Here is a 23,827-nt window from a genome sequence, read left to right as displayed (position 1 = left end):
AAACGTTAACTCTTTTCTCCTCCACAGATGCTGCCAGACCTGCTGAGCCTTTCCAGCAACTTTGTTTTCATTCCTGATTTACAGCATCTGCAGTTCTTTTGGTTTTTATTTAGTAACATTTTCATACTGTATGAGCAGAGCATGCTCATGGACTATGGTGACTTAGTATTTATCATTTACTTGCTGATTGGTTGGCAAGTGAACTTCCATTGCTAGAGGTATTACCATGCAGAATGCATCAGTTCAGTGATGGCAGACGATAATCTTCATTGCTTTTCCATTTTGGTAAAATTTACTCTGTATTCTTTAAGAATTAAGTCACCAATCTGCTAGAAATAGCTAGGGGAAAGGAGACATCTTCACAATAAATAGATACTTGATTAGTAGGGAATTAAGTGTTGTGGGGAAAAGGCAGAAAAGTGGATATGAGGAATGTTGGATTAGCCACAATTCTGTTGAATGGTGGAGTGGGTTTGAGGGGCTGAATGGCCTACTCTGCTCCTATTTCTTATGGTAACCATATTTATAGTTTGCTATAAATTTAGACAGTAAGAATTCTTATTTGCTGTTGATGAGTTGCAGTACTTAAACTATTGTTCGCTTTTTCTATATTGCAGCAATGATTTCAATTCAAAAACAACCATTGACTGTTAAAGATCAAGAAAGGTATTGCTGAAATGCAAGTTTTACATTCCTGTTGAATGTATAGATAGTATCTGTAGATTTGTATGTAATCATTACAAAAGCGATAAATTTATCTCAGACTTGGTGGCAAAAGCAACTGTTGGATCAGTTCCTTCAGGCTGCAGAAACTAAATCATTAAGTTGTTATAATTGCTGGAATTTAAAAAAAATCGATAAATTCCATTACTGCAGAGTAGAATGGAAACCATGAATATTTTTGTGGTTCCACACAATCCAGACAACTGGCTTGCTGAAGAATGTACAGCTGTCAACATTGACAAAAAGTTCTGCTCTAAGGATAGACTCATTCATGAGAAGTTCCTCGGCAGAGGGTTATGTATCAGACTGACATGCTGGTGTTGTTAATGTTGGTTCTGTACACAGTTCCATTTAGCCAGAAACTGTTACGTGTTTGGGCTGCGAATATTAATAAGAAGACAAAGAAAGGTTTGAATTTATAGACAGCTTTTCATGACTACAGAACATTACAAACCACTTTGCAACCAATTGAGTAGCACAGAAGTGTTATTGTTATAATGTAGGACGTGCTCCTAGATGAGACAGTACTGGGCAGCACTGAATTACAATTCAATCAGATGTGGTTAAAATGCCAGTTTTTCAGTGTGTTTTATTTTGTTGACAAGTTCGGACTGGGATGGTAAAAACCATTAGTCCAATGTGTGAAGCAGATGCTTTGAATCCAGAAGTGCCACACACCTTAATCAAACAATTTAGACCAGAAGACCTCAGATTAAAATTCCAGTTTGTGCTGAGTTATGGAAGCATCGAGAATTACTATAGAAAGAGGCCCTTCGACCCATTGTCCTGTGATGGCTCTTCAAAAGAGTAGTTGTATATAGTGTCATGTCCCTTTTGTCGAAAATACTGTGAGTTTGAGGTTAATTTTGGCCAGGGTCACAATTTGAGTGCTTCTGCCATGGTTAATTTGGTTGCCACTGAGTGAGACGATCATAGTTTCAAGTTTTTCCTCCAGCGGTATACAGAATCTAACCTTCATAGAATCCCTACAGTGTGAAAGCAGGCCATTCAGCCCATTGAGCCCACACTAACCCTCGAAGGAGCATCCCACCCAAACCCAATCCCATTTCCCATGGCCAATCCACCCTAACCTGCACATGTTTGGACTATGGGAGGAAACCAGAGGAAACCCACACAGACACAGGGAGAATGTGCAAACTCCTCACAGGCAGTCACCTGAAGCTGGAATTGAACCTGGCTCCCTGGTACTGTGAGGCAGCAGTTCTACCCACTGTGCCACGCTTAGCTGACACTCTGGTGTAGTAGTGAAGGAGTGTCTACGTTCAGAAGTGCCTATTTTCCAGATAGATGCTAAACCAAAGTGTTTCTCATAGGTGGAGGCCAAAGATCCTGCAGAATGGTTCAAAAAGAACTCTTGGCCAACATTTATCCCTCAACTAAAAACCTGATCTTTACTTGATTGCTGTTTATGGTATCTCACTGTGAGAATATTGGCTATATTCTCCAATACCACACTTAACTTCAAGCATAATTCCTTGCCTCTGAAGCAGGCTAATACTCTGGGGATATGGGTTAACATCTTACCATGTCAACTAATAGAATTCAAATTCAGTTCATAAAATCTGACAACTATCACTGATTGTCACAAAGACTGGTCAGGTCTGGTTCTTACCTGGTCTGGCCTACATGTGACTCCAGACCCACAGGAACGTAGTTGACTCCTAGCTGCCCTGTGATCAATTAGGGCACCACATGTGGGCATTGACAGCCACACTCATTTAAGATCATAAGACCATAAAACCATAAGCCATGGGAGCAGACATTAGGCAATTCGGCCCATCGAGTCTGCTCCGCCATCCAATCATGGCTGATAAGTTCCTCAACCTCATTCTCCCACTTTCTCCCCATAAGCCTTGATAATCAAGAACCTATCTATCTCAGTCTTAAATGTACTCAATGACCTGGCCTCCACAGCCTTCTGTGGCAGTGAATTCCATAGATTCACCACTCTCTGGCTGAAGAAGTTTCTCCTTATCTCCGTTCTAAAAGGTCTTCCCTTTACTCTAAGGCTGTGCCCTCGGGTCCTAGTCTCTCCTACCAATGGAAACATCTTCCCAACATCCACTTTGTCCAGGCCATTCAGTATTCTGTAAGTTTCAATTAGATCCCCGCTCATCCTTCTAAACTCCAATGAGTATAGTCCCAGAGTCCTCAAACATTCCTCATATATTAAGCTTTTCATTCCTGGGACCATTCTCGTGAACCTCCTCTGAACCCGCTCCAGTGCCAGTACATCCTTCCTGAGATATGGGGTCCAAAACTGCACACAATACTCCAAATGTGGCCTGACCAGAACGTTATAAAGCCTCAGTAGTACATCCCTGCTTTTATATTCAAGTCCTCTCAAAATAAATGCCAACATTGCATTTGCCTTCCTGACTACTGACTCAACCTGCAAGTTTACCGTGAAAGAATACATTAGAAAGGACACGGGACATCCTCAGTTCATAAAAGGTGGTATGTAGTTACAAATCTGTAAACTAGCTCAGATAAATCAGAGGAGGGTTGGGAGATAGTGACCACAGTCACTATACAGTCACTGGATGTGTCATCCATTGGGCAGGGGGAACCGTTGGGTGTAGTGGATGTTGCCCAGTGTGACATTCTGGGGCTAGTGCTGACCATGATAATTGCTAATTTTGTGGAAATTTTCTCCAGCCTCCAATCCCACGATCAAACTGAGTTGGCATCAGCACATCCAAATGGACTTGAGCTGCTGCTGTCGTATGAGGTAAGCTGAAACTGTAATATTAAGTCAATTGTGGCTGTATCTGCCATAAATTTCACTACATTTCCATTACCTTTTTGAAAGAAATAATTTTTGAAAGATGTGGCTGCTATGCCGGCCTCTCAGGAAGCTAGAAGACATTACCAAGCGAAATATAATTAAGTTAATTGGTCACAATTATGAAAGTGAAAGCGATCTATTCTATTGTGTCTTGCCAAGTCTTTTATGTTAAGGAGCAGATAATTGCACAACAGGTTACCATATGATGCATACTCAGGATCTGAACAGCTTGTAGCTGGATTGCAGACTGGAAACAGCAAGAGAATTAACCCTCTCCTGCCTGTCGGTGCACGTTCCCAGCCTTGGCGATCCAAGATCCTGGAATGTTGCACCATAAGCTGTTCAGAGTACCATCACCAATTCTCCAGTATCTGCTCACAGGAGGAAAATTGTTACAAACTGCCCAGGCAAGGCTATGAAACTGGCTCAAAACTGCTTGCAAATGTAGAGAGAGAGAGAGAGAAAGGAAACAGTTTGTCAGCAAATCCAGGCCAAGGTGTTTAGTTGATGAAATATTGGCCATGGTGTTGTTAGACAGGGTTGATGCGCTGACTGGTCTTCTCATTCCTGTCAGTTTCATAAGGCTGTAACATCTTCTGTAGGAACACCAATCATCAGATTGAGACCAAGGAGAACCATGTCATAAGTTTCAATTATGGCTTCTACGCCCTTTCTCCCTTTGCCTCACTCCATCCAAGCCTACTGCAACATCAACTCGCTAGGTATTTGTCAGTAGCTGTAACATTATAATTGAAATATACTTCATGAGATATTATTGATATGAAAGCAGGCTTCACAGCCTCCTGGAACCCTCTTCAGAAGCTTTGACGCTTTTAGGACGCAAATGTCTACAAGATGATGATCCTGGCATTGGGATAGTATCTGGGCCATCCGTGATTAGGAATGGGGAGTTATTAAGGTTAGAAGGTCCAACTGGCCTGTCTTTTCCCAGACTAACTTGGCTAGCAACATGGCGCTAATCACCCAAGACTACCTGTACTAGAAGGGACTTAATCCAGACTTTCAAAGGAGCAGCTCAACTCAGAGTCCCAGGAGAACAGTGGAAACACTTTAGGAATGTCCTCAAGGGCTCCCCGAAGAGGTCAATCATTCCCTGCTGATTCATAGGGATTCTTACCTTGTGACCAAGCAAAATGGAAAAGGTTCACTCCAGCAGGAACGTGAGACCTCAATGGGAGTGCACAAAGCTCCAAACAACCAATCTCCCTGAGGCAGAATCTGCAGATCGTGCATTAGACTTATCTCCGGACCCTCAAACAGGAATGGAAACAAGTCATCCTTGTCCCTGAGAGATTGCCTTTAAGGGGAAGAGGGAGGTTTAGAAGCAAATTAATATATCTATAAATCAGCCAAGTGGCATCTAGTGATTCACATATAATGTATTAACTGTTTCTTGTTCAAACTTGCCTTGGAAGAAGTCACCATAGATCTGATCTAAGACTAATTGTGAACCAGTCTACAGTCCTTCCTTCAGGGATGTGTCAGTGAAAAAATTCCATTGTGAAGATGTCTGGATTATTTTACATTCAATAATAAATACCCTGGCTTATGGAGAGCAAAGTGAGGTTAGGAATCCTGCAGTGAGTAACTCACCTTCTGACTGCCCAAAGCCTGTCCCACAAATTACAAGGCACAAGTCAGGAGTGTGATGGGATACTCCCCACTTGCCTGGATGGGTGCAGCTCCAACAACATTCAAGAAGCTTGACACCATCCAGGAAAAAGCAGCCGGCTTGATTGGCACTACATTCACAAGCATCCACTCCCTCCACCACCAACACTCAGTAGCAGCCTTGTGTACTATATATAAGATACACTGCAGAAATTCACCAGAGATCCTCAGACAGCACCTTCCAAACCCACGACCACTTCCATCTAGAAGGACAAGGGCAGCAGATACATGGGAACACCCCCTGCAAGTTCCCTTCCAAGCGACCCACCATCCTGACATGGAAATATATCGTCGTTCCTTCACTGTCGCTGGGTCAAAATCCTAGAATTCCCTCCCTGAAGGCATTGTGGGTCAACCCACAGCACATGGGCTGTAGCTGTTTAAGAGGGCAGCTCACCCCCACCTTCTCAAGGAGCAAATCAGGATGGGCAATAAAAGTTGGCCCGGCCAGCGACACCCATGTCTCACAAGTGAATAAAAAGAAGTGGGATAGAAATGTTCAATCCCACATGGGAACTACATGAAGAAACAATGTAAGAAATGATGGTATAGCCAAGACTGTTTACAGCTGAATAAAAACCGAAAGAAGTGCGGATGCTGTAAATCAGGAACGAAAACAAAGTTGCTGGAAAAGCTCAGCAGGTCTGGCAGCATCTGTGAAGGAAAAAACAGAGTAAGGGTCACCGGACCCGAAACGTTAACTCTGTTTTTCGTTTACAGATGCTGCCAGACCTGCTGAGCTTTTCCACCAACTTTGTTTTTGTTACTGTTTACAGCTGAGCTTGACTAAAGAGAAATAGCTGAGAATGCAGGATTCAGGAATGGTAGAATGATGTGAGGGAAGAGATTGCTGCCCCTTTGGCGATGATCTTTGCGTCCCCACTGTTCACTGGAGTCGTACCAGATGGTTGGAGGGTGGCAAATGTTATTCCCTTGTTCAAGAAAGGGAATAAGGATAATCCTGGGAATTACTGCCCAGTCTTACTTCTGTTGTCAGCAAATTATTGGAGAGCATTCTGAGAGATAGTATTTATGATTATTTGGAAAAGCACAGTTTGATTAGAAATAGTCAGCATGGCTTGGTGAGGGCAGGTCATGCCTCACAAGGTTTATTGAATTCTTTGAGGATGTGACAAAACACATTGATGAAGGTTGAGCAGTGCATGTGGTGTATATGGATTTTGGCAAGGCATTTGATAAGGTTCCACATGGTAGGCTCATTCAGAAAGTAAGGAGGCATGGGATTCAGGGAAATTTGGCTCTCTGGATACAAAACTGGCTGTCCAATAGAAGACAGAGGGTGGTAGTAGATGGAAAGTATTCAGCCTGGAGCTCGGTGACCAGTGGTGTTCCGCAGGGATCTGTTCTGGGACCTCTGCTCTTTGTGATCTTTATAAATGACTTGGACGAGGAAGTGGAAGGGTGGGTTAGTAAGTTTGCCGATGATACGAAGGTTGGTGGAGTTTTGGATAGTGTGGAGGGCTGTTGTAGGTTGCAACAAGACATTGACAGGATGCAGAGCTGGACAAAGAAGTGGCAGATGGAATTCAACCAGAAAAGTGTGAAGTAATTCATTTTGGAAGGTTGAATTTGAATGCAGAGTACAGGGTTAATGGCAGGATTCTTGGCAGTGCGGAGGAACAGAGGGATCTTGGGGTCCATGTCCATAGATCCTTCAAAGTTGCTACCCAAGTTGATAGGGTTGTTAAGAAGACGTATGTGTTGGCTTTCATTGGCAGGGGAATTGAGTTTAAGAGCCGTGAGGTTATGCTGTAGCTCTATAAAACTCTGGTTAGACCACACTTGGAATATTGTGTTCAGTTCTGGTTGCCTCATTATGGGAAAGATGTGGAAGCTTTAGAGAGGGTGCAGGGGAGATTTACCAGGATGCTGCCTGGACTGGAGAGCAAGTCTTATGAGGAAAGGTTATGAGGAAGCTAGGGCTTTTCTCATTGGAGTGAAGAAGAATAAGAGGTGAGTTGATAGAGGTGTTCAAGATGGTGAGAGGCACTGATAGAGTGGATAGCCAGAGACTTTTTCCCATGCCAGGGGGCATAATTTTAAGGTGATTGGAGGAAGGTATAGGGGAGATGTCAGAGGTAAGTTTTTTACACAGAGAGTGGTGGGCACGTGGAATGCGCTGCCGGCAGTGGTAGTGGTGTCAGATACATTAAGGACATTTAAGTGACTTTTGGATAGGCACACGGGTGATAGTAAAGTGTAGGATATGCAGGGCAGTTTGATCGTAGAGTAGGATAATAGGTCAGCACAACATCGTGGGCCAAAGAGCCTGTACTGTGCTGTACTGTTCTATGTTCTATGTTTAACATGTCAAGGAATGAAGTTGAATTTAATAATCTCAGGTTGGCTATGGGCTACCACCAACTGGTTTATTAATGTCTTTGTGAAAAGCAGTTTGCTTTCTCCATGTTGATTGGCTGACCTCCCAATGCTCTCAGGGCAAGTAGGGATGGTCAATAAATACAGATGTGTCACTATTGCCCACTTGCCAAGAAAGACAGATTTCAATTACAGAATATGGAATGTTCTAGAGACCCAGGTTCAAATTCCGCCACCGTGGAATTTGAATTCAACAACAAATCTGGAATTAAGAATTTAATAATGACCCTGATGACCATTGTCATCTGATTCACTAACTCTAACCCTAATCCTAACCCTGACCCTAACCGTTCAAGGAAACAGCCACTCTTACATGGTCTGGCCTACATGTGACTCCAGACCCACAGCAATGTGTTCAACTCTTAACTGCCCTCTGAGCAATTCAGGATGGGAAATAAATGTTGGCTGAGCCAACGATACCCACATCCTTTGAACGAATTGAAAAATGTTGTACAACATGATGAACATGTCTTCTCTTGGCAGATGGTGGGTTCCTTTTCTGAAGTTGGCATTCAGAAGGAGGATGCCCAAATGGCCTGCTTGCTGGGTCTGAAAAGAGAAGTTTATCCCAAAACCCTGCTGAGGGAAGAGGGAGTGGCTGGGCCTACAACTCTGCTTGTGAAGAAACACTTAAGGAGGAGGACAAGGGGCTTCATTTCTTTGGAAGTAATCTTGTCAGCAGCTCAGAGCACAGATTGTTTCCAAGTGTTTGTTTGTACATTAGGCTTTTGTTGACACCCAGGGCACTTTGGGGGCACCACTGGTCCTGCAGATTTGATTTTGAGAGGTTTTCGTTACGGCCTAGGTGGGCTTTTGAGTGAGATGCAGTCATCACACACTATTGGTGATTGTCTTTTATTGTCTGCTACATTCCACACACTCTATCAGGCATGGCAGAGGTCAAGGTAATTGAGTATAATTGGGAGACAGCTGGCTGATAACTGAGAAATCCCATTTTCATGTTGACCGTGAAATACATTAATTTCAAAAGTTGACGATGATACTGCATGACTTGCTGTTATATAAGTCAGCGCTGAAGTTCTGTTTGTTATTTATTCATTGGCCCATTAGGTACATTCTTTCTTTTCCTTTTGCTGAGGCCTGACTCAAGCAAGCTGTAGACACAGGTTACTAAGACAATGCCCCACTGTAAATTACACCGTAATATCACAGGAATCCCATAAGACCGTAAGACATAGGAGTGGAAGTAGACCACTTGGCCCATCAAGTAGATAATTTAGCCCATCAGGTGGTGCAGTGCCTCAGTGGTTAGCACTGCTGCCTCAGAGCGCCAGGGACCTGGATTCGATTCCAGCCTTGGGTGACTGTTTGTGTGGACTTTGCACATTCTTGCTTTGTCTGTGTGGGTTTCCTCCCACAATCCAAAGATGTGCAGGTTAGGTAGATTGGCCATGGGGACTGCAGTGTGATAGGGTAGCAGAGATAACACAGTGTGGAGCTGGAGGAGCACTGTGGATCGGGACCCTAAACGTCAGCTTTCCTGCTCCTCTGATGCTGCCTGGTCCACTGTGCTCCTCCAGCTCCACACTGTGTTATCCCTGACTCCAGCATTGGCAGTTCTTACAAACTCTGATAGGTAGTAGGGTTTGTTTGGGTGGGTGTGGACTTGATGGGCCAAATGGCCTGCATCCACACTGTAGGGGATTCCACGAAGTGATTCTGTTCCATTCTATGAAGTCTGCTCCACCATTCAATGAAATCACAGCTGGCCTGATAATCCTCTACTCCACTTTCCTGCCTTTTCCCCATGACCTTCAATTCTCTCACTGATTAACAATCTGTCTATCTCAGCCTTGAATATACTTAGCAATCCAGACTTTGACATTCTTCCAGAGATGCGTTGCCCAGATTTGCACAAAGCAAGGTGTAGCCATGTTTCCCATAATTCAGTTCTGCTGGAAGGTCACAGTGTTAACTCTGTTCCTCTGTCCTCAGCGACAGCCAGAGCTACTGAGAGTTTCCAGCATTTTCTGTTTGTGTTGCCATATCTTCCTTGCTTTTGGTGATGTTTCCCTGTAATTGTAACAGCCAGAATCCCACGTCCTCCATGAATAGTCTCAAAGGCTGATACTGTCACCTCCAAAGATTTGGAGTTTGTTCTATAGCACTCCACTAAATTACTATTTTTTTTTAGATTCTCCTATTCAGCATGGAGCCATGGGTCAGAAATAGGGCCATAACACTGTAGAAAGTAGAAATGCAGGTTGCTGTAACTTGCTGAAAAGATTATAGGAGAATTCTTGGCATCAAAGAATGACATTCAAAGCTGAGTTTGCCCTGCAAGAGTATGTATTTAAAATCCTACCCTAGAATTAAATTGGTGTGGAAGTACTTGCTTAAAAAGATCCCAACAATTTTGGACAATATCCCAATTTCAGCATGTGAGACCACACCTGATGTTCTAAGATCCATGAGGGTCAGAGAAGGAGGCAGTGATTTAAGTCAAAACAGAAGAGGTCACTATCGGAGTCTGTGGGGCAATGGATATTTCAATGGACCCTGCTCCCAAAACACCTGGTTTTGGTGTTAAATCATTGCCCAGAATGGTTTAATTCCGATCGGATTCATTTCTTTCTTGTATTTTTGTGTGGGCTGCCTGGTGTCTGGAGAAACTGAATGATGAGAAACAGGACAGGAGATAGAAAGAGTGACAGGAGCATGGAATGCAATAACTCCAAACAATATGTCAGAGAAGCTCTTGTCAGCTTTGGCTCAGTTAATAGCTCTTGATTCCCACTCTGGCGCTGCTACAGCACCAAGGTGGGGTTACAATGTTGGAGGTGTCCCTTTGGTTGAGATGTTAAACTAAGATCTTGTCAGCCCTCACAGTTAAACAATTCTTTGGGCACTATAGAGAGAGGCTGTACAGACTGGGGCTATTTTCCCTGGAGCATCGGAGGCTGAAGGATGACCTCATAGTGGTTTATAAAATCATGAGGGTCATGGATAGGGTGAAAAGCCAACGTCCATTCCCCAGGGTAGGGGAGTCAAAAACGAGAGAGTACACGGTTAAGGAGAGAGGGGAAAGATTTAAAAGGAACCTAAGGGGCAACTTTTTCACGCAGTGAGTGGGGAGTGTATGGGATTAGCTGCCAGAAGAAGTGGTGGAGGCTGGTACAATTACAACATTTAAAAGGCGTCTGGATAGGTACATGAATAGGAAGGGCTTAGAGGGATATGGGCCAAATGTTGGCAAATGGGACTAGATTAATTTAAGATGTCTGGTCGGCATGGACGTGTTGGACTGAAGGATCTGTTCTGTGCTGTACATCTCCATGACTCTATGATTCTGTTTCTGGAGAACTGTGGATCAGTTCTACATTGTTCTCCAGCTAATAGTTAGTCCTCGGCTGGTTCAGTTTATGCAGTTTATCTGGGCACTACCTCATTGCTATTTGTTGGATTACTTAAATTGGATGCCCCATTTCCTACATTGCAACAGTGACTACACCGAAAGTCCCATTCATCGGTTGTAAAGAGCTTAGGGGAACTCTAATGTTATGAAATGCATTCTAACAATTGTTACAACTGATCCCCAAGTGAGAGGGAATTTGTTATTATTCCTGATGGACCTCCTTCCTCACCCCATTGCCTGCTCCCCACCTTTACTCAATCCATCCCTCACTTGGTTGCCACAAGGTCCTTCCCTTATGTACGTCTTTTCCCCAGCCCAAATAGATCTATAGAAACTTGAAGCAGGAGTAGGCCATTCAGCCCTTCTGGACTGATCCACCATTCAATGTGATCATGGCTGATCCTCTGTCTCAATGCCTTATTCCTGCTTCCTCTTCATACCTAACCATTAGGCTTTGTAAGGAGCCAGCCTAATCAGGTTTTCTTGAGTAAAAGTGAGTAGTAAAATGCAAGAAAAGTTAGAAATGAGAGGTGAGCCCAAAAATTACAGTAGAAAAAAAAAGAGCATGATAGAAATGGAATCCCTACAATATAGAAGCAGGCCATTTGGCCCATTGAGTCCGCACCAACCCTCTGAAGAGCATCCCATCCAGACCCACACCCCCATCCTATACGCCTAACCCTGCGTTTCCCACAGCAAATCCACCTAACCTGCATATCTTTGGACTGTGGGAGGAAACCGGAGCTCCCAGGGGAAACCCACGCAGACACAGGGAGAATGTGCAAATTCCACACAGACAGTGACCTGAGGCTGGAATTAAACCCAGGTCCCTGGTGCTTGAGGCAGCAGTACTAGCCACTGAGCCACCGTGCTGCCCCACAATCAGTCCTTGGGCTACTTGTGACAACTAGATCATGAAACCTTGTGGGTATCAAGGTGGGTGATTCTGGTTACACTGACTGTGGTAGTTAAGTAGTTGTTTGAAGATTCTTGTTCCTGCAGAGAGCTGAAAGGAAATTGTCCAGTTTCCTTCAACAGTGACTTAATGGTGACTTGTTTTTCAGCAATCGGCAAGAGAGACTTCATTTCTTAAATACCTGCACATACAGGGTATATAAAGGACGTTTTTCAGCTGTGCGCCTTCATAACACGTTTTTGCAGAGTGCAACCTGATCTACAAGCATTCTTGCACTTCAACTCTCTCTGGCTCAGGGAGACCAAGAATTGTATTTGGTTTTTAAGTCCTTTTTCTTGGGCACTCATGGAAGAATTAAATACAAACATTTTTTTTTGCCCAGAGCATCCTTTCTTCTAGCTCATAGCATGTCTGCAGTCTGGGACACAACCCACAGAAGGCGCAGATCAGTTTTTTGAACTCTTCCTTTGAAGTGATGTTATCTAAAATTTCCTTACCACTCTTCAGGTAAGATATTCCATGATTCCTCTCAGAAATCAGTGCAATCCACACAGGAATTTTGGACAGTCGCTGAGATTATACTCCCATACAATGTTTAGCCTGCATGTTTTTCTTGCAAAAACACATATCGCATTTAAAAGTTTAATTTAAGGATCAGGATAATGATCCATGGGAGAGCCTCAGAGAAGAGAATGCTGAGAGAAGGTCTAAGAGGATATTCAAAATAATGAGGGATTTGGACAGTGGAGATAGGGTGAAAGGATCGAGAACAAGAATGTAAGAGAATGGCACTGTGCCCATTTGGAGAACTGGTTATATAGACACCATTCAGTTCATTGAGTCTGCAATGATCTTCTGAAGAGCATCCCAATCAAATCCAGCACCTCTCCCCTCCGCCCCATGTTTCCTATGGCTAATCCACTTAGCCTGCACACTACATTGCAATTTAGCATGGCCGATCCACCTAAACTGCACATCTTTGGACTGTGGGAGGTAATGGAGCACAAAGAGGAAACCCGCACAGACACAGGGAGAACATGCAAACTACACACAGACAGTCGCCTGAGGCTGGAATCGAACCCAGGCCCCTGGCGCTGGGAGGCAGCATTGCTAACCACTTGAAGCCAGCACTGAAGAAAGGATTAAAAAGTGTTGTGGCACCTTAAAGATGGGACGAGAGTGAAGTGTTGAGCAAAGTCCCATTTCTCCACAGAAGACTGTATGAACATGAGTGCCTCATAGTGGTTCTTTTCAACAGTAAATTGATGAGATTTGAGAACCACAAACGCATTTATCCTTGAGGTACCCCTGTATGGCGGCCACTGCACCATTCTACTATATCCTTGTGACTGCACAGCTGAACAAACCCCTTCACAGAAGCACACATTCGCAAGGCAGCCTTTGATTTTCAGAGCAGCCCTGAGGGATACCAACACCCTTTCAAAATGGCTTTCTTCTTTGTTTGCCTTTCAAATGTCTTTCAGAATCGCATTGAGAACATGAGTTACTTCCAGCTGAAAAGAGCCTTTTTTGCTTAATTCAATACCATCTTCCTGTGTTTCTCAAGGTGATACAAGATAATGTTACTCTCTGTTGCAATAGAAGAAGAAATAAGTGCCAACTGAATGGAGATGTGACTGCCCCTCTCCCCTCTGCACCAACATGATTGAAAATTACTTATCCGTATTTTGAGCAAGAGACCTCGACTTGCACGGAACTTTAGCAGCCAGCAGCCATTAAATGCAACTGTAAGTTTCTCCCTTGGTGAACTGACTAAATGTTGCAGATGTACCATTTGAACTGAGAGATCTCTGCTTGCAGGCATCCACGACAAATTACAACTGGGGCGGAGTCAGCGGCCTGAAAGGTGAGAGGGTCAGGGTCTCGCTCCTGAGTCTGAGGGTCATGCATTAAAAATTCACTCTTTGACACAAAACCCAGACTGGGGTCTGCACTGGCAGAAGTCTTGCCTGTTTAACAGATCGATATTCTTATACTGATATAGGCAGCAAAAGATTTTTATTGTGAATCTATAGTTTAGTACAAACACCCATTTCTACATTTCCCTCCTTGATCCTTACCCTGTCCAGAAGTCTACTTTTATTTATTTAAGCCAGTCACCCAATTGACAAGCACTACCCATGTCTGTCTTTTTGTAAAAATTAATTTTTGTTTGGTTTATTTATCAAGAACCTAATTAACAAAATACAAATACCGCCCATCAGGGATGGTAAAGAACACACCTTTTTGAGAAAAAACAATGTTCACAATAATTCACCACTAATTTAACAACTTTCCAATTAATTGAATTACAAGCAGTGCCCACCAGGGACAGTGCAACATTAACAAAAATCAAAAAGGGGGAGAAGTAAAGGAGGAAATAAATCAAAAAGGAGTTGGTGGTGGAGATTATTCACCTCCAGACCCTCTGGTGCCTGTACTGGTTGCACTGAGATCAGTCAGCTGGACCTCATAGAATCTGAGTTCCCTGATTGGGGACATTAACCTGATCCAGTCCTGGCTGATATAAAAGGATGAATGTCAGGAATATTGTACCGCTAGAATGCCTGACTCAGTGACAGGCAGTGCTATTGTCAAAGGCTATGCATATGTATATATGGTGATGGGTCATGGGATGCCAGCCTCTGAAGCATTATCTCAGTGCCCACCTCTCTAAAAGCTTCAAGGCCACTGATTGACACTGTGTCCTCCCTCTCCAAGGGCATGGAATGGCTGAGGTTGAGAGGCTGGTAGTCTGCAATGATGAATCCCTCCATGATCCTGTGCCCAAAGATCAGGAGCATGCAGCTGAAGTGCAACCAAAAGACAAATAACACGTTTCTTTGTAATTAAAAGGGGAAAGACTCAGGTCTCCTTTTCAAATCAATCTGTTTAGAGATATTATTACACACTCCTTGAGCAGGTGGGATTTGAATGTGGCTCCCCAGGCTCAGAGGTATGGACACTACTCTACAACACAAGAGACCCCACTTTTTTTACTTTGAAAAACCCATCAAGAAATCGCTCAATTTTCTCATGAACTGATTAACAAGTTACGAACACTGCCCACCAATTCTGTGTAATAACCAAATCAAGAAAGGGCAGGAAAAGAGGGAGGGGCGAATCAAAATGGAGTTAGGGGAAGAACGAATGCAGCCCAGCCCCTGCGGTGCCCACCTCTGCCTGAAAGCTTCGAGAACCTAGCTCGTTTTTGTTTGTTTTGAAAACCCAGCACTAAATCACCCAATGAACCAATGAACAAATAGCGTAAATTCAACTCTTGACCACCAAATAATCAAGTTACCCCAATCAGCACCGCACGCTAGGGGACTGTGTCACAGCAACAGAGAAAGAAAAAAGGGAAGGACTAAATCAAAATGGAGTTGGAGAGAGATACAATATACCAAAGCCCCTGCGGTGATCACCTTTTTCTCAAGGCTTCACTGGGTATTGGTGGACACTGTGTGCACTCTCACTAAGGGCACCCATAGAAGAGAGGCAGGCATCTGGAGTTAAGAACCCAGTTTTTTCTAATATATATAGACCAAGCCCCGAATCATCTGTGTCACACATTAAAAGGACAATTTACAAGCACTGCCCTCCAGTGGTAATGCAACACTGATAAAAATAGGGGAGGGTGGGATGAGAGAGAGAAGATTAAATTCAAATAATGTTGGAGGGGGAAATAATGTATTCCAATCTCCATGGTGCCCACCTCCCAGGGACTCAGCAAGTTACACCCCTCCCAGTCAACTTTGTCAAAGATGTTATTACATACCCCAGGATGAGGTGGGACTTGAACCCAAGCCCCCAAGCTCAGAAGGAGGGACACTACCACTGCACCTCAAGTGTCCTCCTGCCATTAATTTAGATATTCTCCAAATCAATCTGTACAGAGATATTATTGCACAGCCCTGGAAGAGATGGAACTTGAACACAAGCCTCCTGTCCCAGTGGTAGGGACACTACCACTCTACTACAGGAGTCCATCATTTCGTGTCATCAGCAACATTACAGAAAATCTGACCATCCTGAATGTCATCCTCCAACAGTGTATCATTTGGTGGACTGATGCAGAACTGGAAGAAAGCAAAGAAAACAATGCTTCTAATAAGTTAAAGTTGAATTGTTTTAGTGAGGTTGAGCCATGGAGGAACTAATGAATTGAGGAAGGGAGACGTCATTAAGATTGGAAGATACATTTGAAAGTCATTGTCAGTGATGGTAGGAAACAGCAATGTGTGTTACAGGAGGAATATAATGAGAAAAAGAAAGCATGAAAACACCAACATTATTCCACTGCTGTCAAAAGAAACTAGAATGGCACAAAGCCAACACGGTATCAACAAAGCCAAAAGACTTAGGACGTTGAGTGGTGATCTTATAGAAGTTTATAAAATCATGAGAGGTATAGACATGGTTAATAGTAGGTGTCTTTTCACTAGGATGGGGGATTTCAAGACTAGGGGGCGTATTTTTATGGTGAGAGGAGACAGAATTAAAAAAGTCATGAGGGGCAAATTTTTTACATAGAGGGTGGTTTGTGTGTAACTTCCTGAGGAAGTGATGGATGCACAGTTATAACATTTAAAAGACATTTGGATAAGTGCATGAATAGGAAAGGTTTGGAGGAATATGGGCCAGGAGCAGGCAGGTGGGACTAGTTTAGTTTGGGAATATGTTTGGCATGGACTGGTTGGACTGAAGGGTCTGTTTCCGTGTTGTATGACTCTATGACTGTATTGCACTTGCAATGCCAAGGCATACAGGGTAATGGGCTAGGTATTGGAATAGTTCAGTGCTTGTTTTTGACCAGTGCAGACTCAATGGGCCAAAGGCCCTTTTACTATCCTGTAGACCTCAATGAGCCTATGACCCTCAATATTGTGGGAGGTTGGGTGGGGCAGTAGTTCTAGCCTTACCTCTGGGCTAGAAGCTCAGTGTTCAAGCCCTACACCAGAATCTGTTGGACATGGAAGGAGTGTTCATGATACAGCTACGTTGACTAATAGTCTTCCTGCATCTCCACAAAGTTGGGACAGGGGACAAAACTACGTGTGAAGATATGATTAAATAAAGCATTGCAGTAAATTAATAGGAGCTCAGCAATGTGCACCATCTACAAGATGTACTGCAGAAATTCTCCAAGTCTCCTTGGACAGGACCTTCCAAATCCACAACTACGTCCATCTAGAAGTACAAGGGCAGCAGATGCATGGGAACACCACAACCTGCAAGGTTCCAAGCCATTTACCATCCTGACTTGGAAATATATTACTGTTCCTTCAGTGTCACTGAGCCAAAATCCTGGAAATCCCCCACTAATGGCTTTGTGCGTCAACCCACAGCACATGGACTCTAATGGTTCAAGAAGGCAGCTCACCACCACCTTCTCAACAGGCAACTAGGGACAGGCAATAAATGCCTATAAGTTCACAAATCATTCAACTGAATCCCAGTTGAAGTCTCTTCCTACTCTCATCCAGTGTGCACATTTACAGTCATAGAGTCATCGAGCTGTACAGCATGGAAACAGACCCTTTGGTCCAACTCATCCATGCCGACCAAATATCCTTAATTAATCTAGTCCCATTTGCCAGCATTTGGCCCATATTCTTCTAAACCTTTTATATTCATGTACCCATCCAGATGCTTTTTAAATGTTGTAATTGTACCAGCCTCCACCACTTCCTCTGGCAGCTCATTCCATACACATGCCACCCTCTGCGTGATAAAGCTGCCCCTTAGGTCCCTTTTAAATATTTCCCCTCTCACCTTTTCACCAGGGAATCAGTGGATAATTGTTTGCATGATGGGTCAGAACCCCACAATACAGTGGGTGTTTTTAGGCCTTAATTCCAGAATGTGTTTTTTGAAAATAGGTCTATTTTTGGACTAGATAACCTTATAAACTCAGGTATAAATACAATGTAGGACTGATGGAATGTAACACCTAAAAGGTATCAAAGAAACTCGAAACAGACTGGACTGTGATTTCTTGTAACTACAAAGATAACGAGTGGCTGACGACTCCCTGCTCAGCAGTAAGCCACCCCCCTGTAGAGTATGTCCCACATTGCAGATACATTTTGTGTTCTGCCTTTTGAAGAATACATAAGGACAGGGGTTAAAATGTCAGTTTCATCTCCTTTGAAGCGTGCTAGTGGGATAGAATATTCTTATGTGTACCAACCTGTGTTTGTTAGCGTGCTGTGAAAGTCACAGTCAAAGAACAATCCCCTAATCACCCCTGTCTTGCAAGAAAAGGAACTCTCATTCTGAGTGCTTGAAGTTAGCAAACTAGGAGGCAATTCTTGCCTGCGAGATTAATGATTAGGTGCATCCAGTCTGGAACCAGTAAAAACTGAGGAACCTCATTTGATGTCTGATCATAATATAATGTTCAAGAACCGGTATCCTTGACAAGTTTGCTTCTCCCTGGTTGTAGCTTGTCTATTATTCACTGGACGAACTTGCTAAACTGTCAGAGGACCCTTGTTTAGCATTTCTGACCAAACACCATTGGTGTGATCGCTTACCAACAGTGAGAAATGTGACAACTATTCTATAGTTATACAGACACAATTGGTTCATGATACAATTGTAGTTCATGGTGCAATTGTAAACACCCAAATTATTTATAAATCGAACGACATGCATTTGCAATTCAATTGTAAATTTCACAAGGCAGAATTGAGTAACATTGCACAAAGAAAGATTTGCAATGTCTATAGGGCAAGAGTGGGGACGTGGGACTAATTGAATAGCTCTTTTAAAGAGGTGGCACAGATATAATAGGCTGAAAGACCTCCTTCTACGCTGTAAGGACCTATGATTCTAGTTTTTGATGGTCAGCAAATGCAAGGACAGCAACTGAAATGGCAATTTCTCGACTTTTGCAGCTAGTATCAGTTCAGGCAAGTGTACTCTATTAGAGGTTCAGTACACTCTGCACCCTAATGACATGCTTAGCAGAAGGGGCAAGTGCTAGTTTAGAAGATCACATGCCTGGCCAGAGGTCAAGCTGAACAACAATAACTTATATTCATGTAGCACCTTTAATGCAATAAAACTCCCAAAAAGTGCTTGACAACAATGTTATAAATCAAAATATCATTGGTCCACATAATGGGATATTAAGCCAGATGGCCAACAGCTTGGTCAAGGGCTTAAAAAGTGTCACGATGGAGAAGAAAGAAGTAGCGAGGTGGAAATGTGTGGGCAATAAATTCCAGAGTTGAGGCGACTGAAGCCGCAACCACCAGTGGTGGAATAATCTGAATCGGGGATGTTCAAGAGGCCAGAATTAAAGGAGGGTAGGGATCTCACAGGGTGGTGGGGCTGGATGAAAGACACGGAGGAGCAAGGTTACAGAAGGATTGGAAAGCAACACAATCAGAACTCAAAGGCAAGGGATGAAGCAAAAGCTCAGGGTGATTGGCACTGAAACTGACATCAGAGTATTGTGGGACAACAAGGTGCACGGCTGGATGAACACAGCAGGCCAAGCAGCATCATAGGAGCAGAGAGGCTTGACAATCAAGTTGCTTCTGAATGACCTGCCATGTTTTGTTATTCATATATGACGTTGTTTTGCAACTACCGGTGTGTAAACACATCTCCCCCAGTACTCAGATAACACAGTGTGGAGCTGGAGGAACACAGCAGGCCAGGCAGCATCAGAGGAGCAGGAAGCTGACGTTTTGGGTCGGGACCCTTCTTCAGAAAAAATTTTTCCTGCTCCTCTGATGCTGCCTGGCCTGCTGTGTTTCTCCAGCTCCACACTGTGTTATCTCAGACTCCAGCATCAGCAGTTCTTACTCCCCCAGTACTCAGTTCTCTGCATTTTGTTTTATCCACTTATGGGACATGGGCATCACTTGGCAGGGCTAGTATTTATTGCTCGTCCCTAGTTGCCCCTTGAGAAGGTGGTGGTGAACTGTCTTCTTGAACTGCTGTAGTCCACAATGACCCACAATGCCCTTGTGGGAATTCCAAGTTTTTGACTCAGTGACACAGAAGGAATGGTGGTATATTTCCAAGTCAGGATGGTGAGTGGCTCAGAGGGGAACTTGCAGGAGGTGGTGTTTCCATGTATCTGCTGCCCTTGTCCCTCTCAAGGGAAGCGGTTGTGAGTTTGGAAGGTTCTGTCTCAGGATCTTTGGTGACTTTCTGCAGTGCATCTTGAAGATAGAACATTGGTGGTGGAGGAAGTGGATGTTTGTGGATGTGGTGCTAATCAAGCGGGCTGCTTTGTCCTGGATGGTGTCAAGTTTCTTTAGTATTGTTGGATCTGCACCCATCCAGGCAAATGTGGAATATTCCATCATACTCCTGACTTGCGTCTTTTAGATGAAGAACAGGCTCTGGGGAGTCAGGAGGTGAGTTACTCGCTGCAGTATTCCTAGCCTCTGACATTCTGTTGTAGCCACTCATATATGGTGAGTCCAGTTGAATTTCTTATAAATAGTAACCCCCAGGATGTTATAGTCTCATATAACTCCACTGAATGTCAGGGGGTGGTAGTGAGGTCACCTCTTATTGGAGATGGTCATTGACTGGTATTTGTGTGTTGTGAATGTTACTTACAACTTTTCAGCCCAATCCTGGAATAGATGGATACTCATCTGCAGTGCTGAGGATGTGTTGCATTGCCAGAAGTCTCACTTTTAGGATGAGATATTATATTAAGGCCTAGTCTTCCTTCTCAGATGAGGATTCCATGGCATTATTTCAGTGAGGAGCAAGGGCGTTTTCCATTGCTGCCTGCGCAATTTTTATCCCTTCAACAATAAAACAGTATGGAGTCTGGCCATTTTCACCGTGCAATGCTTGGGAAATGCTGTGCACATATTGGCTGTCATGACTTTGACATTATTTCGTCTCATTGGTTGCAAAGCGCTTGCCTGATTTGAAGCTGTTGAAAGGTGCATTGTCGAATCCCTCCTTCCCAATGTTTCCCTTTGATTTTCCTTTTGCCTCCCAGGGTCTGCATTATTATCCACTGCCCTGCCCTGAGACATTACCTCGTAGGTAATGAGTGCTAAAGTAAATGTAACTCATTGCTTTAATCTCTTTGAGACGGTCAGATAACCATAGTCTCAGTTACAAACACAGTCATACAATCTGTGTAAGTGAGACGTTGCCTCAGACCACAAGACTGTCCTTGTACCATGGGATTACGGTAACGTAATAGTATTTTAAATAATGAAAAATAAAATAATGTGTCCTTCTGGCAGAGTGTCCTTTCACCCCAAGGACCTTTCCTCTTCAATGGCTGTTTCCTCGGTAAAATAATCCTGCTAATGTAACTCAATGAATAAACCAACATTGAAATAATTTAAATAAACTTTGCTTAGATTGTTGTAGTTTTCAGGCTACTCAGTCCATCTGGTCAGCATTGACATTATCTGTTCTGCAATAGGGCTTTGCATTGCCTGCTGTATACATCTTGACTGTCTTTTCCCCTGTCCTTGTTTTTGGGGTTAGGCCATACAATGTTTCACTCTACTCTTTTGAGTACATTTGACAATAAAGCTAATTCAATTCAATTCAATTCTCCACGTGAGCTGCTTAGCCTAATTGCGGCCGTACTTTTGCTCACTCCCAGTAACCTTCAAAATTACTCTTGAGTTTATTTCACAGAGTCATAGAATCCCTACTGTGCAGATAGAGGTCATTTGACCCATCGAGTCTGCACTGACCCTCCGAAAAGCATCCCACCCTATCCCTGTAAATCCACATTTACTACAGTTAACCCATCTAGCCTGCACACTACGGGGAAATTTAGCATGGCCAACCCACCTAACCTGCCCACCTTTAGACTGTGGGAGGAAACCAGAGTACCCAGAGAAAACCCACGCAGGCATTTTATTTAATGCCTTTCAAAACTATTTCAAGGAACGTTGCCAATGCTTGGAGTGCAGTAACTCTTGTGGCATAGTGGGTACTTTCCCTACCTCGAGGCTAGAAGCTATGGATTCAAGTCCCACACCAGGACCTGTTGGCCATGGAAGGTGCTTTTGAAATGTGCTCACGAGGGTTAACTTCCAGATGTCAATCCTTCCGATATGCCTGATAGCAGGCAGTAAGAGCAGGAGCATTTCCTGATCTGCCATCCTACAGAAAGCAATGGCAAGTCACTGAGACACTTCACCAGTAAATGTGGACCAAGCCATCGGAAATCCATGGCCAACCATTGGGAAAGACAGAAAGTCTTATGAAGTGGGTGGTGCAACAGCCAAATTACACAGCAGATAACCCCACCCTGCCAAACCCCACCCCCCCCACCACCAACACACACACACAGACACACACACTCACACAAACACACAGACACACACACGCACACCACAGATACACATAGACACACACGCACACCACAGACACACAGGCACACACACACAAACACAGGCACACACACAAACAGGCACACACACAGACACACACGCACACCACAAACACACACAGACACACACACAAACACATACAGACACACACGTACATACACAGATACACACACGCACACACACATTCACGCACACACAAACACGCACACACACACGTGCTTGCACTACAATATGGTGAACAAACAGGTCATTTGGCATTCATGAATTATTTTCCTGTTCTGTTTTTTGTTCAATTTTAGTTCATCCCTTACCTTTCAGCTTGAAAATTGTTCTCCTTAACTTGCAGAAATTGCAGGACATGTGAGTGAATAATGGGGCCGAGAAGACAATGTGGATTTTGGAAGCTTGCTAAAGCATGGGGCAACAGTCCATCTGTTTCACTTAAGCAGTGAGAGAGAAATAAATGGCAGTGGATTTTGTCAAGGTTCACCTTGAGCAGCTCGGTGATGCAGGACTCACTGCTCTACGGCTGTTCTCGCCTGGAGGACTATCAACCAGGTGAAAGATGCTCTTTGGTCTGCCCAAAACTTGTTGTCTTCCAGTGCAAGGAGTTGTCCTCGACCACGTGTTGCAGACTGGCATATTCAAAGGTCCGGGATTGTGTGCTGAGGGATATACTAAAGCTTGGGGCAGCTACTGCCAAAGTGCAGTGAGGAAAGACCACTGTCTGAGGTCTTACTGCTGAAGTTAAATGGGGGTCTGTTCAATTATCCCGGTGCCTCAAATTTATGTAAATAGAGTCTTGTACAAGTAAGAGATGGCTTTATTAATCTGTTTGTTGGATAGAGTCAAACTCCAATGTTTGTTTGTTTGTATTCTTCATATGCTACTGTATAGAACTGAACTGCTTTAGGGACTATGTCCGTACTTTTTATGAATAAAATATATTTTTGAAATAAAAAAAAGTGAGCAAGAAATAAATGAATAAAAAATAGACGACTAGAGTCAAACCAGGGACATGAAAACGATTGAAAGAAAAAAGATAGAATGAAAAGAGATAGAAAAAGACAGAAAAAATGATTAACAATACTATTATGGCACTCGATACAGTGCCATACAACAACTTTTGAGAAAATTTATAGCTTATGGAATAAACAGACAGCAGCAACATGGATACAAAATTGGTTGAGTGATAGGAAACAAAGAGTAATTGGTTAATGGATATATGTTCAACTCGGGCAAAGTTTGTTGTGGAGTTCCCAGGTGTTGGGTTTCAGGACCATTGCTATTCCTGATTTATGTTAATGATCTAGATTTTGGTGTGCAGGAGACAACTTCCAAGATTGCGGATGATACCAAACTTGGAAGCTTTGTAAATTGTGAGGAGGACAGTGTCAAACAACAAAAGGACATAGACAAGCTGGTGGAATTGGCAGATTGCTGGCGCAGATGATGCAGAGAAGTGTAAGGTGGTATGTTTGGTAGAAAGAACTTGGAGATACAGCATAAAATAAAGAACACTTCCTGAAAGGACACATAGGAGTAGAGAGAACTGGAAATAT

General features: G+C 43.5%; 1 long non-coding RNA gene across 1 annotated transcript in view; it reads left to right on the top strand.

Annotated features, from left to right (window-relative positions):
- Window positions 1–23,211, top strand: part of LOC125487178 — a 68,497-nt gene extending 45,286 nt beyond the window's left edge. Inside the window, exon 5 of the long non-coding RNA XR_007265700.1 lies at window positions 22,612–23,211. This is a non-coding gene — a long non-coding RNA (uncharacterized LOC125487178). The remainder of the gene's footprint in view (window positions 1–22,611) is intronic.
- Window positions 23,212–23,827: the final 616 nt, after the last annotated feature.

This window comes from Rhincodon typus, chromosome 37 (assembly GCF_021869965.1).
Source record: "Rhincodon typus isolate 14 chromosome 37, sRhiTyp1.1, whole genome shotgun sequence".
Taxonomy (NCBI): Eukaryota; Metazoa; Chordata; class Chondrichthyes; order Orectolobiformes; family Rhincodontidae; genus Rhincodon; species Rhincodon typus.
Note: the sequence above shows the minus strand (reverse complement) of the source record. Positions and strands in the feature narration are given on the sequence as shown.